This window comes from Erinaceus europaeus, chromosome 1 (assembly GCF_950295315.1).
Source record: "Erinaceus europaeus chromosome 1, mEriEur2.1, whole genome shotgun sequence".
Taxonomy (NCBI): Eukaryota; Metazoa; Chordata; class Mammalia; order Eulipotyphla; family Erinaceidae; genus Erinaceus; species Erinaceus europaeus.
The window spans coordinates 126,702,600-126,718,115 of NC_080162.1; the positions used below are offsets into that span (position 1 = coordinate 126,702,600).

General features: G+C 38.4%; 1 non-coding gene across 1 annotated transcript; it reads right to left on the minus strand.

Annotated features, from left to right (window-relative positions):
• Window positions 1-12,499: 12,499 nt before the first annotated feature.
• LOC132542734 (U6 spliceosomal RNA) lies at window positions 12,500-12,606 on the minus strand. Its single transcript, XR_009553708.1, has one exon. It is a non-coding gene; the product is annotated as a U6 spliceosomal RNA (small nuclear RNA).
• Window positions 12,607-15,516: the final 2,910 nt, after the last annotated feature.

Sequence of the window (15,516 nt, forward strand, 5' to 3'; positions counted from 1 at the left end):
GTTTTTATTTTTATTATTTATTTATTTTAATATTACTATTTATAAAAAGGAAACATTGACAAAACTATCGGATAAGAGGGGTACGACCCCACACAATTCCCACCATCAGAACTCCATATCCCATCCCTCCACTGATAGCTTTCCTATTCTTTAACCCTCTGGGAGTATGGACCCAAGGTCATTGTGGGATGCAGAAAGTGGAAGGTGTGGCTTCTGTAATTGCTTCACCACTGAACATGGGTGTTGACAAGTCAATACATCCTGTCTCTCATTTCACTAGTGGGGAAGGACTCTGGGGAAGTGGAGCTCCAGGACACACTGGTGGGGTTGTCTATCCAGGGAAGTCTGGTTGGCATCAAGGTAGCATCTGGAATCTGATGGCTGAAAAGAGAGTTGATGTATAAAGCCAAACAAGTCGTTGACTAATCATGAACCTAAAGGCTGGAATACTGCAGATGAACAGTTGGGCGGGGTCTCCGTTTTGCAGATAGCTTAGTAGGCCTATTTTAGTTATATTCCAAAGGGCCCATGACTATACTAGTTTTGTTTTATTTTTTCTCCTGAGCCTGAATTCTGATATGCAGGTGGATCCAAGTTATTGTCTGGGGAGATGATGTCATGGCTGGGAAAAGAAGCAGAAAGCTGGATCAGGGAAGAGAATAGCTCCCAAATATGGGAAAGGTGTATAAATATTGTTGACTATAAACCTCATCAATTTGATGTGATCTGGGGCCCACATTCAGCTTAGGAGCCTATGTGACCTTTGTATCCCTGTAGATTTGAGCTCACATTCTGTGGTCATGAGTAGGAACATTCCAAGCTGTCCCAATATCAGGACCCATCTTCCTCAGGTGTAGCATTCAGGTGTGAACCCGTTCTCTACTGTTGTTGATCCAAGTTGAGGGCAAGGTCTTTTGGGGACCCACAAACCTATGGGGGCTCAGCTCTGGTGATGCAGGAGATTGAACCTGGGACTTTGGAGCCTTAGGCATGAGTCTTTTGCCTAACCATCATGCTATCTACATTATTATTATTATTATTATTATTACTATTACTATTATTATTAGAACATATTCCCTAGCATAAATACAGCTATGGAGCTCTTTTGGGCCAGGGTCAGGTGAACCTGGAGATGCAAATAGTTTGTTTCTATTTTACCTTCACCACTCCTTCTCTAAGTTTATGACAACCAAAAAAGTGTCTCTGGATTTGACCAGATATCCCACAGAATGCAAACTAGCTCTCTATTTGAGAAGTTCTGTATTTGCTTCACAGCATACTTGCAGGTACTAGAAACAGTGCATCATTATGTTACCTACCCTTCCCGTGGCCTCTTTACTGTTTTTCAAAGAAACAAAGTTTAGGCTTCTCTGGAATTTGTGTCTCCATATCTTATCTAAAATTTGGTCCTCTATAATCTTACCACAGTGATTTTCTTTTGTTCATCTTTTTAGAGATCCATGTGTTTATTAAATCTGAACATTTAAGCCCTCATCAATACTGGAAATTTCTCAAACATTATCTCTTGAGATATTACTGTTGACCAATTTTCTCTCATTTCTTATTCTGCAAGTCTATAAAACATACCTTAGGGGGTTCATTTTGCCTTCATTATTCATATTCCATCTCATATGTTCAATATTACAGAGCTCCTGTGCTACATTTCGAGTAGTTTATCTTTATCTTCCAGTTCATGCATTTTCTCTCTATTTTTAACTGTAGAACATAGCTTTAAGATTTTAGATTACCACATCACTTATGTTTAAACTAATTTGTAGTCCTGACTACAATTCCCCCTGAACTACCACACGAGTGCATAGGTTTACTTTGGAATAAGAGACTGTATTTTCTCTTCAGGGTTTAACAAATAGGCACTTAGTAAACGAAAATGGAAACATAAGTTTGATTTGTCTCCTGGTCTTCAGGGTGATGCACTGAGGGTTATATCAGCATTAGTAAAAAGATAAAGACCACAGACAATTATTGGAGTAATGTTTTAAAGATATATAATCATTCATAAGAAGTGGTACAAAATAAATGGTGAAATTTAAATTTTCCCATGTTGAAAAAATGGGAATATATATATACATATATATCATTATAGACTCAGTCTTTATAAGTGACCTTGGGAGAATTACTGCAGTTTCCAGTGGAGGGGATGGTACACAGAACTCTGGTGGTGGGAACTGTATGGAATTATACTACTATTGTCTTACAATTTTGTAAATCACTAATAAAAATAAATTAACTTTTAAAAATTAATTTTAAAAATTAATTTATTAATTTTTAAAGAACAAAAGAAGGGAATTGGGCAGTTAGCACAGTGGGTTAAACGCACGTGGCACAAAGCACAAGGACTGGCATAAGGATCCTAGTTCAAGCCCCCGGCTCCTCACCTTCAGGGGAGTCTCTTCACAAGTGGTGAAGCAGGTCTGCAGGTGTCTATCTTTCTCTCCCCTTCTCAGTCTTCCCCTCCTCTCTCCATTTCTCTCTGTCCTATCTAACAATGATGACAACATCAACAACAACAATACTAACTACAATAACAATGAAAACAACAAGGGCAACAAAAGGGAAAATAAATTAAAAAAAGAAAAATATAACTAATTTTCTTCCTATATTTCCTTACATCAAATAAGGAAGGACAACCATTTTCTTTGCAAAATATTGTAGATCTTTCAAGAGTTTCAGTTAGTCAGTTATTCTGTGTACATGTTCTATAATATTGATTTCTTTGTGTTACTTTACCCTTAACTTAAAAAAAATAAATTAAATTATTTTCAAAAAACTATTCAAGCATATGCACGTGCTTAGAAATAAGAAATAAATAAATAAATAATTGGTCCATGAGTTATCTATTTGCTAAACACTTATACAACATAATTTTTTTGTTTACTCTTATTTTTTCCATTTTCCTATAGGACAAGACAAGGATTTAGTAATCATGTAATTTACTCATTCTTTTTCCTAATATTCAGTTTTCTAGCTCACCATTCAAGTTATCACTTGAAACTTCTTTGTCCTTTTTCTGTATTGACTTAATAGGGGTTGTGGCAACATGTCTCTTTGGTAAACACTGTTGATTTTCTTACTCAAGTTTTTTTTTTTTAATTAAATTTCCTTAGGGTTATTGCCAGGGTTCTGTGCATGCATGACAAATTCACCACTCCTGGTGATGATGGTGATGATTGCCCTTCCTCTTCCTCCTCTTCTTCTCCTCCTTCTCCTTCTCCTCCTCCTTCTCCTTCATGTCCTACCTAATATTTGAATATGATCAACATAGGAAATGAGAGAAAGAATAGTGTCCAGCATGGATTGAGTATAATAGGGGTTTATTTAAACTAACTGTTAGGGGATAGTAGGCCTAGAATCCAAGTTATCCAGGGCTGTCTGAGTCTATGACAGTTTTGTTTTGTTTTTTGTCACCTGTCTTCCCTATGAGTGGAAAATAACTTTAAAGTAACATTGAAGAAATAGTAGGAAGGATTTTTTTTAAGAGCACAATGTGAAGCACTTTACCCTGTGGGGGAAACTTTGGAAAGCTTAACCACAACTGGAAGACAAGCCCAATAGAATAGACAGGTAAGCTCAGTGGTGCAATAGGAATTTGGTTCCAGGTGGGATCATAATTAGGATTATTGGAGAGGGAAAAGCACATGGAGGCCATTTGTCTTTATGGCCCTTATGTAACAATCACATGAGCTATCGCTGCACCTTAATTCTCTTTCTTTCTTTCTTTCTTTCTTTTTCTTTTTTTCTTTCTTTCTTTCTTTTTTTTTTTTTAACCAGAGCACTGCTTATCTCTGGGTTTTGGTGGTACAGGGGATTTAACCTGGGACTTTGGAGCCACAGGCATGGGAGTCTGTTTGCCCAACCATTGTGCTATCTACCCTCTCATGTTGATTCTGTTTCTGCACATCTTCTACCTCACTTCTTTGAAACAAAAGATTACAATTTTCACACCTGATTACGGAGTCATTTGTGATTCTTTTGAAGCAATGGTCTATGAACAGACATACCTTCTCCCAAAAGAGAACTGGCTTGAAGGCCTCCTCTTGGATCCAGGCCACTCCTCCTGAAACATGAAGAATACTAAAGATAAACAAAGAGTACAATGAAATCAAGTAAGAGGAGCACTGGAATGGCATGACAATTGGGTTAAAAAATAACTCTTTTATCCTTGGGACCTGCCTTATAGATAGTTATAGAAATAGTAAATAATTATGAATTGTGCTGCTATGAACATAGGAGTACCCACCTCTTTTTGGTTGGGTGTTATGGAGTCCTTGGGGTATAACCCCAGGAGAGGAATTACCGGATCATATGGAAGGTCCATGTCTAGTCTTCTGAGAGTTTTCCAGACTGCTCTCCACAGAAGCTGTACCAATTTACATTCCCACCCGCAATGTAAAAGGGTTCCTCTGTCCCCACATCCTCTCCAGCATTTGTTGCTGCTGTCCTTTTTGATGTATGCCATTCTTACAGGAGTGAGGTGGTATCTTAGTGTTGTCTTAATTTGCATTTCTCTGACAATCAGTGACCTAGAGCAGCATAATAGCTAAAACCTGGAAGCAACCCAGGTGCCCAACAACAGATGAGTGGCTGAGAAAGCTATGGTATATATACACAATGGAATACTATGCAGCTATCAGAAACAATGAACCCACCTTCTCTGACCCATCTTGGACAGAGCTAGAAGGAATTATGTTAAGTGAACTAAGTCAGAAAGATAAAGATGAGTATGGGATGATCCCACTCATCAACAGAAGCTGACTAAGAAGATCTGAAAGGGAAACTAAAAGCAGGACCTGATCAAATTGTAAGTAGGGCACCAAAGTAAAAACCCAGTGGTGAGGGGTAGACATGCAGCTTCCTGGGCCAGTGGGGGGTGGGAGTGGGTGGGAGGGATGGGTCACAGTCCTTTGGTGGTGGGAATGGTGTTTATGTACACTCCTAGCAAAATGTAGACATATAAATCAGTAGTTAATTAATATGAGAGGGGGGAAATCAATTGTATGTCTCAAAGTTTCTCAAAAGACAAACTGAATCTTTTTAATATATAGGCTATGTATTTGATATGCAGACTCTCTCAAAAGCCTAAACCAAGTAGATTAGAAGCATCCAATAGCACAGCTATGTACAAGATACTGGATACTGTACAGCAAACCATAACAAAGGGACTTTTCAAAGTTAACCCAATTAACAAATAATGTGATGATAATATTAACTATCGATTGTCTTTTTGAACCCTAAGACAGCAGGAACCTCACATCTCCACTATAGAGCCCCTACTTCCCCCAGTCCTGGAACCCTTTGATAGGGCCCACTTTCCCGTATGCATCTCCCAATCCAAACCAAATAATATTGCATCCGCCGATCACAACCTAACCAACGCAACAATTGCCACCTCAACATGCTTCACCTCAGACTGTGTCCAGAGACTTCACGTGTGGAATGACAACCCTTCAGCTTCATTACTCGGGTGAGACCTTTCCTTTTATAGTACACTCTAATTTTATCTCAGGTAGTTCACTTTCTAACAAAGTCCCATAACCTAGATATACACCAGTTTCTGTGAGAGAGAGCTTATGTGCACACGTATCCATAAACTACTGCAAAATATATACCTGAAAGCAGAAGTATACTAGAGTTTGCAGTGAGTACCTCCCTAACACGTCCTCTCCACTATTCCAAGCTTGGGAATCCATGATTGCTCAACAAATTGTTTGGCTTCATATGTTAACTCTCTTTTCAATTACCAGGTTCCAGATGCCACCAGGATGCTGGCCAGGCTTCCCTGGATTGAAGACCCCACCAATGTGTCCTGGAGCTCAGCTTCCCCAGAGACACACCTTACTAGGGAAAGAGAGAGGCCGACTGGGAGTATGGACTGACCAGTCAATGCCCATGTTCAGTGGGGAAGCAATTACAGAAGCCAGACCTTCTACCTTCTGCAACCCTCAACGACCCTGGGTCCATGCTCCCAGAGGGCTAGAGAATGGGAAAGCTATCATGGGAGGGAGTGGGTTATGGGGATTGGGTGGTGGGAATTGTGTGGAGTTGTTCCCCTCCTACCTTATGTTTTTGTTCATTAATCCTTTCTTAAATAAAAAATTTAAAAAAAAGAAATAGTAAATAATAATTAATAAATAATATAAATAATAAACCCAGATCTGTGTCTCCCTGTGAGAACTACTGCAGTTCCCAATGGATAGAATGGGGACACAGAACTCTGGTGGTGAGAATGATGTGGAATTATGCCCCTGTTACCTCATAATTTTGTAAATCACTAGTAAAAAAAAAAAAAACAGTGAAATTGAGCATGTATGAGATGTGAAAATGATGAGGAGGCAATGGATAAATCAGTAAAGAATAAATGGGGTCCAGGTTGCAGCACACCAGACACATTATAGTGCACAAGGACCCAAGTTCAAATCCCTGGTCCTCATCTGCAGGAGGGAAAGCTTCATAAGCAGTGAAACAAAGTTGAAGATGTCTCACCTTCTATAACCCATCCCATAATGACCCTAGGTCCATACTCCTTGGGGGTTAAAGAATAAGAAAGCTATCAGGAGGGAGTTGGGCACATGGCTCAAAGCACAAGGACCAGCAGAAGGAGCCCCTGGCTTCCTACCTACAGGGGAGTCGCTTCACAGGCACTGAAGCACTGCCGTAAGCTTCTATTTCTCTCTTCTTCCCCTCAATTTCTATTTCTGTCAAAAAGAAAAGTGGAATGAAAAGGAGAAGGAAGGGGAGAAGGAGGAGGAGAAATGAAGAAGTAGAAGAAGGAGGAAAAATGAAGGAGAAATGAAGGAGGTGTAAGAGAAAAAGAAGAGGAAGAGGAAGGGGAATCATCATCACCACCATTACCAGGAGTAGTGGATTTGTCATGCACGCACAGAACCCTGGCAATAAGCCTAGGGAAATTAAAAAAAAATTTTTTTTAAACTTTAAGAAAATCAACAGTGTTTACCAAAGAGACATGTTGCCACAACCCCTATTAAGTCAATACAGAAAAAGGACAAAGAAGATTCAAGTGATAACTTGAATGGTGAGCTAGAGAACTGAATAATTTCCAGGAATTTCTCTGTGCTGGACAAAGGAACAGCACAAGCTTAAATAGAATTTGACAGCATGGTTACATTTCAGAACAGACAAGCAGGACAAAATGAGTTATTTTTTACAAAAAGCTGGCCAAGGTAAAGGTTTTACATTGACACAATGCAACTCAGCTCTGGAGCTGAAGGGGATGGAACTTATCTCTTCCATTCAGGCCTGAATTCCTCCCTGGCTCCAAGCAACATGGATTTCTTCTCTAACAGCTTTTATCTTCACAAGGATATCTCTGGCTATTCTGCTTAGGGATGTGGGGGGTGCGGCAGCAGCAGCAACCTCTGATTGCCATAAGGTCCTTCAGACACAAAGGAAATATGAACACAGGTTATGACAAAGGAATATGCATCTATTTTTCTGCTTCAGTAAGACACAATGATGACTAGTACTGTCCCCTATTTTTGTGTGTGTGTGTGTGTGTGTGTGTGTGTGTGTGTGTGTGTGTGTGTGTGTGTGTGTGTGTTGGGGGGTAATGGTTTACAGTACAGTTATTGACACATGGATACATTAAGACCCCAAGGCCCTTTTCACCCCCTCCCAACTGCTTCTTCCCCAGAGTCCTTTGCTTCAACGCAATACACCCCATCCAGCTCAAGCTCTGTGGATGCTTTTTCTGCTCCTATTTCTTTTTCATTTTCACTCCTTCATCCCATCTCTCTCCCTCCTTCCCCAGAGTTGTATCAAGAAAGGAGGATCTAGGGAGTCAGGCAGTGGCACAACAGGTTAAGTGCACGTGGTGCAAAGCACAAGCACCGGTGTAAAGATCCTGGTTCAAGTCCCCGGCTCCCCACCTGTAGGGGAGTCTCTTCACAAGCAGTGAAGCAGGTTTGCAGGTGTCTGTCTTTCTCTCCCCTTCTCTGTCTTCCTCTCCTCTCTCCACTTCTCTCTCGGTCCTATCCAATAACAAGGACATCAATAACCACAACAATGTTAAACAACAAGGGCAACAAAAGAGAAAATAAATAAAAATATATAAATATAAAAAAAATTTTTAAAGGAGGATCTCAATAAAGAAATTTTAATTACTAAATGGGATTGATTGCAATTTAAGAATAATGTTTAGAAATAACTAACCTGAGTTCAGCGGTGTCCTCTTTCTGGAGAAAATCACTCCTTGATCTGAAGCAAAAATGTACTAAAGGCTAGAGTTTCTTGTTTACTGGTCAGCAGTATGAAGTTAATTTCCCATTATTGAATATAAAACCACAAAAGAGTAATTGCAAACACTCTGGCTACTGGCTATATTGAAGAAATCAAAGAGGAAAAGTTGGCTTTTTAGAGTAGTGTTAATGTCAGTAACCCACAGCTGCTATTTTTTTTTTTAGCTGAATTCATTTATTTGTTACAATAGTGTACTAACCAGGTACACCACTACCCAGCCCCTTTCTTTCTGGTGAATGTCATTTTACTTTTTGTCTCATTGTTTTTTTTTTTTTTCTCCCCACCCAGCCACCCACCCCAGAGTCTTTTATTTTGGTGCGATATGCCAATTCCATTTCAGATTCTAATTGTGTTTTCGTTTCTGATCTTGTTTTTCAACTTCTGCCTGAGAGTGAGATCATCCCATATTCATCCTTCTGTTTCTCACTTATTTCACATAACATGAATTTTTCTTTTTTTAAAAAAAATATTTATTTTATTTATTTATTCCCTTTTGTTGCCCTTGTTGTTTTATTGTTGTAGTTATTATTGTTGTTGTCGTTGTTGGATAGGACAGAGAGAAATGGAGAGAGGAGGGGAAGACAGAGAGGAGGAGAGAAAGACAGACACCTGCAGACCTGCTTCACCACCTGTGAAGCAACTCCCCTGCAGGTGGGGAGCCGGGGTTCGAACCAGGATCCTTATGCCAGTCCTTGTGCTGTGCGCCACCTGCGCTTAACCCGCTGCGCTACAGCCCGACTCCCAACATGAATTTTTCAAGGTCCATCCAAGATCGGCTGAAAACAGTGAAGTCACCATTTTTTACAGCTGAGTAGTATTCTATTGTGTATATATACCACAACTTGCTCAGCCACTCATCTGTTGTTGGACAGCTGGGTTGCTTCCAGGTTTTGGCTATTAAAAATTGTACTGCCAAAAACATATGTGTACACAGATCTTTTTGGATGGATGTGTTGGGTTCCTTAGGATATATCCCCAGGAGAGGAATTGCAGGGTCATAGGGTAGGTCCATTTCTAGCCTTCAGAGAGTTCTCCAGACTGTTCTCCACAAAGGTTGGACCAATTGACATTCCCACCAGCAGTGTAGGAGGGTTCCTTTGACCCCACACCCTCTCCAGCATTTGTTGCTGTTACCTTTTCTGATGTATGACGTTCTCACAGGAGTGGAGGGATATCTCATTGTTCTCTTTATTTGTATTTATTTGACAATCAGAGACTTGGAGCTTTTTTTCATGTGTTTCTCTGCCTTTTGGCTCTCTTCTGTGGTGAATATTTTGTCCAAGTCCTCCCCCCATTTTTGGATGGAGTTATTTGTTGTCTTGTTGTTGAGTCTGGCAAGCTCTTTATATATGCTGGTTATTAAACTCTTATCTGATGTATGGCATGTAAAGATCTTCTCCCATTCTGTGAGGGGTCTCTTGGTTTGGGTAGTGGTTTCTTTTGCTGTGAAGAAGCTTTTTAATTTGATGTAGTCCCATAGGTTTATACTTGCCTTAGTCTTCTTTGTAATTGGATTTGTTTCATTGAAAATGTCTTTAAAATGTATGCGGAAAAGTTCTGCCAATATTTTCCTCTAAGTATCTGATAGTTTCTGGTCTAACATCCAAGTCCTTGATCCACTTGGAATTTACTTTTGTATTTGGTGAAATACAGTGATTCAGTTTCATTGTTCTGCATGTTTCAACCCATTGTTTCCAACACCATTTGTTGAAGAGACTCTGCTTTCCCCATGTAATAGTCTCGGTCCCTTTGTCAAAGATTAGATGTCCATAGGTGTGGGGCCTCATTTCTGGGCTTCCAGTTCTATTCCACTGGTCAGTGTGTCTATTCATGTTCCAGTACCAAGAAGTTTTGATGACAATGACCCTATAATACAGTTTGAAATCTGGGAGTGTGATGCCATCAGTTCTGTTCTTTTTTCTCAAGATTGTTTTGGCAATTCTAGGTCTTTTCTGGTTCCAGATAAACATTTGTAGCATTTGTTCTATTCTCCTAAAAAATGTGCTTGGGATCTTGATGGGGATAGCATTAAATTTGTAGATGGCTCTGGGTAGTATATTCATTTTGATGTTAATTCTTCCAACCCATGAACATGGAATATCTTTCCACTTCTTTGTGTCTTTTTCAATTTCTTTGAGTAGTGACTCATAATTTTCAGTATACAAGTCTTTCACTTCTTTGGTTAGATTTACTCCTAGATATTTTATTGTTTTTGTTGCTATAGTAAAAGGAATTGATTTCTGGATTTCAATTTCTTCAAACTTAGTGTTTGCATAGAGGAATGCTACTGACTTTTGAATGTTAATTTTATAGCCTGACACCTTACTGTATTGCCTGATGATTTCCAAAAACTTCTTGCTGGATTCTTTAGGTTTTTCCATGTATACTATCATGTCATCTGCAAATAAGGAGAGTTTAACTTCTTCTCTTCCAGTCTGTATGCCTTTAATTCCTTGCTCCTGCCTGATTGCTATGGCAAGAACTTCCAACACTATGTTGAATAGTAATGGTGATAGGGGGCATCCCTGTCTAGTACCTGATCTGAGTGGAAATGCTTCCAGTTTTTCACCATTGAGTATGATGCTGGCTGTAGGTTTGCTGTATATAGACTCCACTAGCTTCAGGAATTTTCCATCTAGTCCCATTTTTTGTAGTGTTTTGATCATAAAGGGATGTTATATTTTGTCAAAGGCTTTCTCTGCATCTATTGATATGACCATGTGGTTTTTGGTCTTGCTTTTGTTGATATGGTGGATCACACTGATTGATTTATGTATATTAAACCAACCTTGTATGCATGGGATAAACCCCACTTGGTCATGATGAACAATCTTTTTGATATACTGCTGTATCCGGTTGGCTAGAATTTTGTTCAGTATTTTAGCATCTATGTTCATCAGAGATATTGGTCTGTAGTTTTCTTCTTTGGTTGTGTCCCTGTCTGCTTTTGGTATCAGAGTGATGTTGGCTTCATAGAAGCTGGCAGGGAGTATTCCAGTGTCTTCAATCTTCTGGAAGACTTTTAAAAATAGAGGTATTAGTTCTTCTTTGAAGGTTTTGTAGAATTCATTTGTAAAACCATCTGGTCCAGGACTTTTATTTTTGGGGAGGTTTTTGATAACTGTTTCAATTTCATTAGCTGTGATGGGCCTGTTCATGTTATCTACTTCCTCTTTACTTAGTTTTGGAAGTTGGTAGGTATCTAGGAAATCGTCCATTTCTTCCAGGTTCTCTAGCTTGGTGGCATATAGTTGTTCATAGAAGCCTCGCATGATATGTTGAATTTCTTCAGTGTCTGTTGTGATATCTCCTCTTTCATTTACTATCCGATTTATTTGGGACTTCTCCCTTTTTTGTTTTGTGAGTCTGGATAAAGATTTGTTGATTTTGCTTACTCTTTCGAAGAACCAACATTTACTTTTGTTGATCTTTTGTACGGTTTTCTTATTCTCAATGTTATTTATTTCTGCCCTAACTTTAGTGATTTCTGTCCTTCTGGTTGCTTTAGGGTTCCTTTGTTCTTCTTCTTCTAGGTCTTTAAGATGTGCAATCAGGCTGTTTATTTGTGCTTTTTCTTGTTTCCTAATGTGTGCTTTTATGGCTATGAACTTCCCTCTTAGTACTGCTTTAGCTGTGTCCCAAATATTTTGATAGCTTGTGTCTTCATTTTCATTGAAGTCTCAAAACATTTTGATTTCTTCCTTAATTTCCTCTTTGACCCAGAAGTTGTTAAGCTTCCACATTTGTTGAGCTTTCACATTTGGGGACTGTTACTAATCTTTTGTTGATTGTTAAGTGTTAGTTTAATTCCACTGTGGTCTGAGAAGATGCTTGGGATGATTTCAATGCTCTTGAATTGGCTGATGCTGTTTTTGTGGCCTAATATATGGTCTAACCTTGAGAATGACCCATGTGGATTTGAGTAAAATGTGTATTCCAGTTTCTTGGGGTGAATCACTCTGAAAATGTCCAATAGTTTCAGCTTATCTATCTCTTCATTTAGCTCCTTTATGTCTTTATTGATTTTCTGCCTGGATGATCTGTCAAGTTGAGAGAGTGGGGTGTTGAAGTCCCCTACTATGACTGTGTTGCTGTTAATATATTGCTGTAGCTCTTTCAGTAGAAGTTTGATGTATTTAGATAGCTTCTCATTGTGTGCATAGATGTTTATAATTGTTAAGTCCTCTTGATTGGCTGATCCTGTGAGCATTAAGTAGTGTCCATTCCTATCTTTTAAAATCTTATCTATTTGCGTGTCAGCCTCACACAGGGGCCATGCTAATCTTCTCTGTATCATTCCAATTTTAGTATATGTGCTGTCGAAGTGAGCACTTTTGTTTTTATTATCACCAAAGTTATCACTGAAAAGTCAGTGCCCGAACAACAAATATAGTGCTCTCACTGGCTAATTTTACCTTTTGATAGAGACATAGATAAATTGATAAGAGAGAAAGTGATTTGCAGCACTGCTTTCAGGTGGGGACTGAGAGCTTGCACTGTGATCCCTGCGCATAGTAATGTGTGCCTTCTACCTGATGTGCCTTCACATAACATGAAAACTGTCAACAGAAAGTTATTAAATACACTTGAGAAGACTTGGTATCAATTTTAAAAAGATGAAACACACAGGCAATGAAATATTGTTACTACAGATGATGGCTAGAGTCATGACAGAAGATATTCTCTAAAAGTTGGTGGGGACAACCCTTTATATATATTGGCAACTACCCTTTCACAAAGACTCCAGGAACACAACATGCAGAATGATAATCTCTTTAATGTTGCACTGGGCAAACTGAAGAGCCATATGCAAGTAAATTAAATTGCATTAAACTCTACAGAAAAATCAATGCAAAATAGATGGGAGACTTAAATTTAACAATGACTGCAAAGTCATTAGAATAAAATACTGGAAATGCCCCACTAGGGAAAGGTAAGAAACAGGCTTCAGGTATGGATAGACCTGTCAATGCACATGTTCATCAGAGAAGCAATTACAGAAGCCAGATCTTCTACCTTCTGCAGCCCAAAATGATCCTGGGTCCACGATCCCAAGGAGATAAAAAATAGGAAAGCTTCCAATGGAGGGGATAGGATATAAAACTCCCATGGTGGGAATTGTACCTTTTTATCCTACTATCTTTTCTATCATGCGTAAATCAATCAAAAAAAGAAATGAGGAAAATCCTTCGTGACATAAGTCTTGGCAGTGATTTCCTCACTATGATCCACCCCAAAAAACACAGGCAGCAAAAGTAAAATTAGACAACTAGGACTGCATCAACTCACAAATTTACACAACAAAGAAAACAACAACATGAAAAGGGCAAATTGTAGAATAAGACATTTATAAACCATACATTTGCTGAGGATTCAATTTACAAAACCATGTAAGAAACACCTATAATTCAATAGCTAAAAACCTACTAATAATGGGCAGAAGAAATAAACTCTTTTTTTTTAGAGAATACGTGCAAATGGACAAGTACATGATAAGATACTCAATGTCACTAATAAAAGACAAGCCAAACAGCAAAAAAAAAAAAAAAAAACCCTATGACAACTGTTAGGATGACTATTATCAAAATCAAAATAACAAGATATATAAATAACTCAAGTTATCACTGAATAGATATATGGACCAAGAAAACATGAAGTATACATACAATGAAGTATTATGAGTACTTAAACAGGAATGGCATCCCACTACTTGAAACACCATGGGCCAGGAAAATACTATAATAAGTGAAATAGAACATAAATATTGTGTTATTAACATTACTGTTTTCTAAGTGAATGTAAATAGAGAAGAATAAGAAGTGATTCTGTAGGCATAAAGTTATAGTTATTCAAGAAGATTAAATTCTATAGATAGACTGCACCAAACATTCTCATAGATAACAAAATGGTGTTTTGCACATAAGAACACCAAGTTATCATGTTAATAGGCTAGAACTCATGTTAAGTATTTCTCTCTCTCTTTCACACACACACACACACACACACACACACACACACACACACACACACACGTAAATGAACACAATCATTCTTTTGGAAGTAATATGTTTATAGACTTGATTGTGATGATGTAATCCAGGGCATATGCATATATCCAATTCCATCAAGATGCATACATTACAATGTGTGTAGATTACATATGCAAAGCCGGGACTGATTCCAGGGGCTCACGTCAGAATTTTACCATTGAGCCACCTCCCTACCTCTAATTATGTGCAGTTTTTTAGTTTGTTTGTTTCTTTGTTCAACTGCCAGGAAAACTGAAAATGAGGATGATAAAATTAAATAAAAATAATGGATTACATTGAATAATATTCTTCAGCTTTTAAATAAAACATTACATCCACTATTGTCAAGTTAACAACATATTTATAAGTAAATTTTTGAAAATAAAAATATTAGATCATGATTTTATGCAAATATAGATGCTCCTCAAGATTCTTCCCCATTCTCCCTTCCAAAGAAAAAAAGAAAAAAAATCTCATAAAATTAACAATAACATGTATTGGGTCAACATTAGTGTATCATGCTACATTAAGTGCCAATGACTTAACTGGCACGATCTGGCCAGATGTCAAATTAGCAAAGACAGGAGAGGCAGGTTTATTGTTCTGGAAACTTCTAAGTATCTATCCATAGAGGGTTGCTGTAGGCTGAGAAAGCAGCATGCCAAGTCACTAATAGTACATCTTCCTGGAATTTTCCAGTTAGCCTGATGGAGAGAACACAGCTGAAGTCATAAGACATCACTTCCATATAAGTGAAAAGAGGAAAAGTTGCTTCTCTCTTCTGGTCTTTGGCACATACAACCCCAAATGAAATGCGTGAAACTTGGAACTAAGTGTAGATCAGAATCTCTCTAGCTATAATGTAAGATTTAAAAAAAAAAAAAAAAAAAACCTGCTTTGAGATTATTTTCAGACTGTAACCACTCTAGGCTCTAGTTGCCTTAGTCATGTGTGTAGTATCCTGTTTCCCTGTGTTAGGGTGCCAAACCAATTTTATACATTTTTTAAAAGATTTTGTAGTATTAGTCAGGCAGTGACACACCTGATTGAGCACACAATACCATGCACAAGGACTCAGGCTCAAGCCCCAGTCCCTGCCTCCAGTGAAACCACACTACAGCTATCTCTCTTCTCTTTCCCTTTCCATCCCCCCTCCACTCTCAATTTCTCTCTGTCTTGTCAAATAAAACAAAGGGGAAATAAATGAAATGGT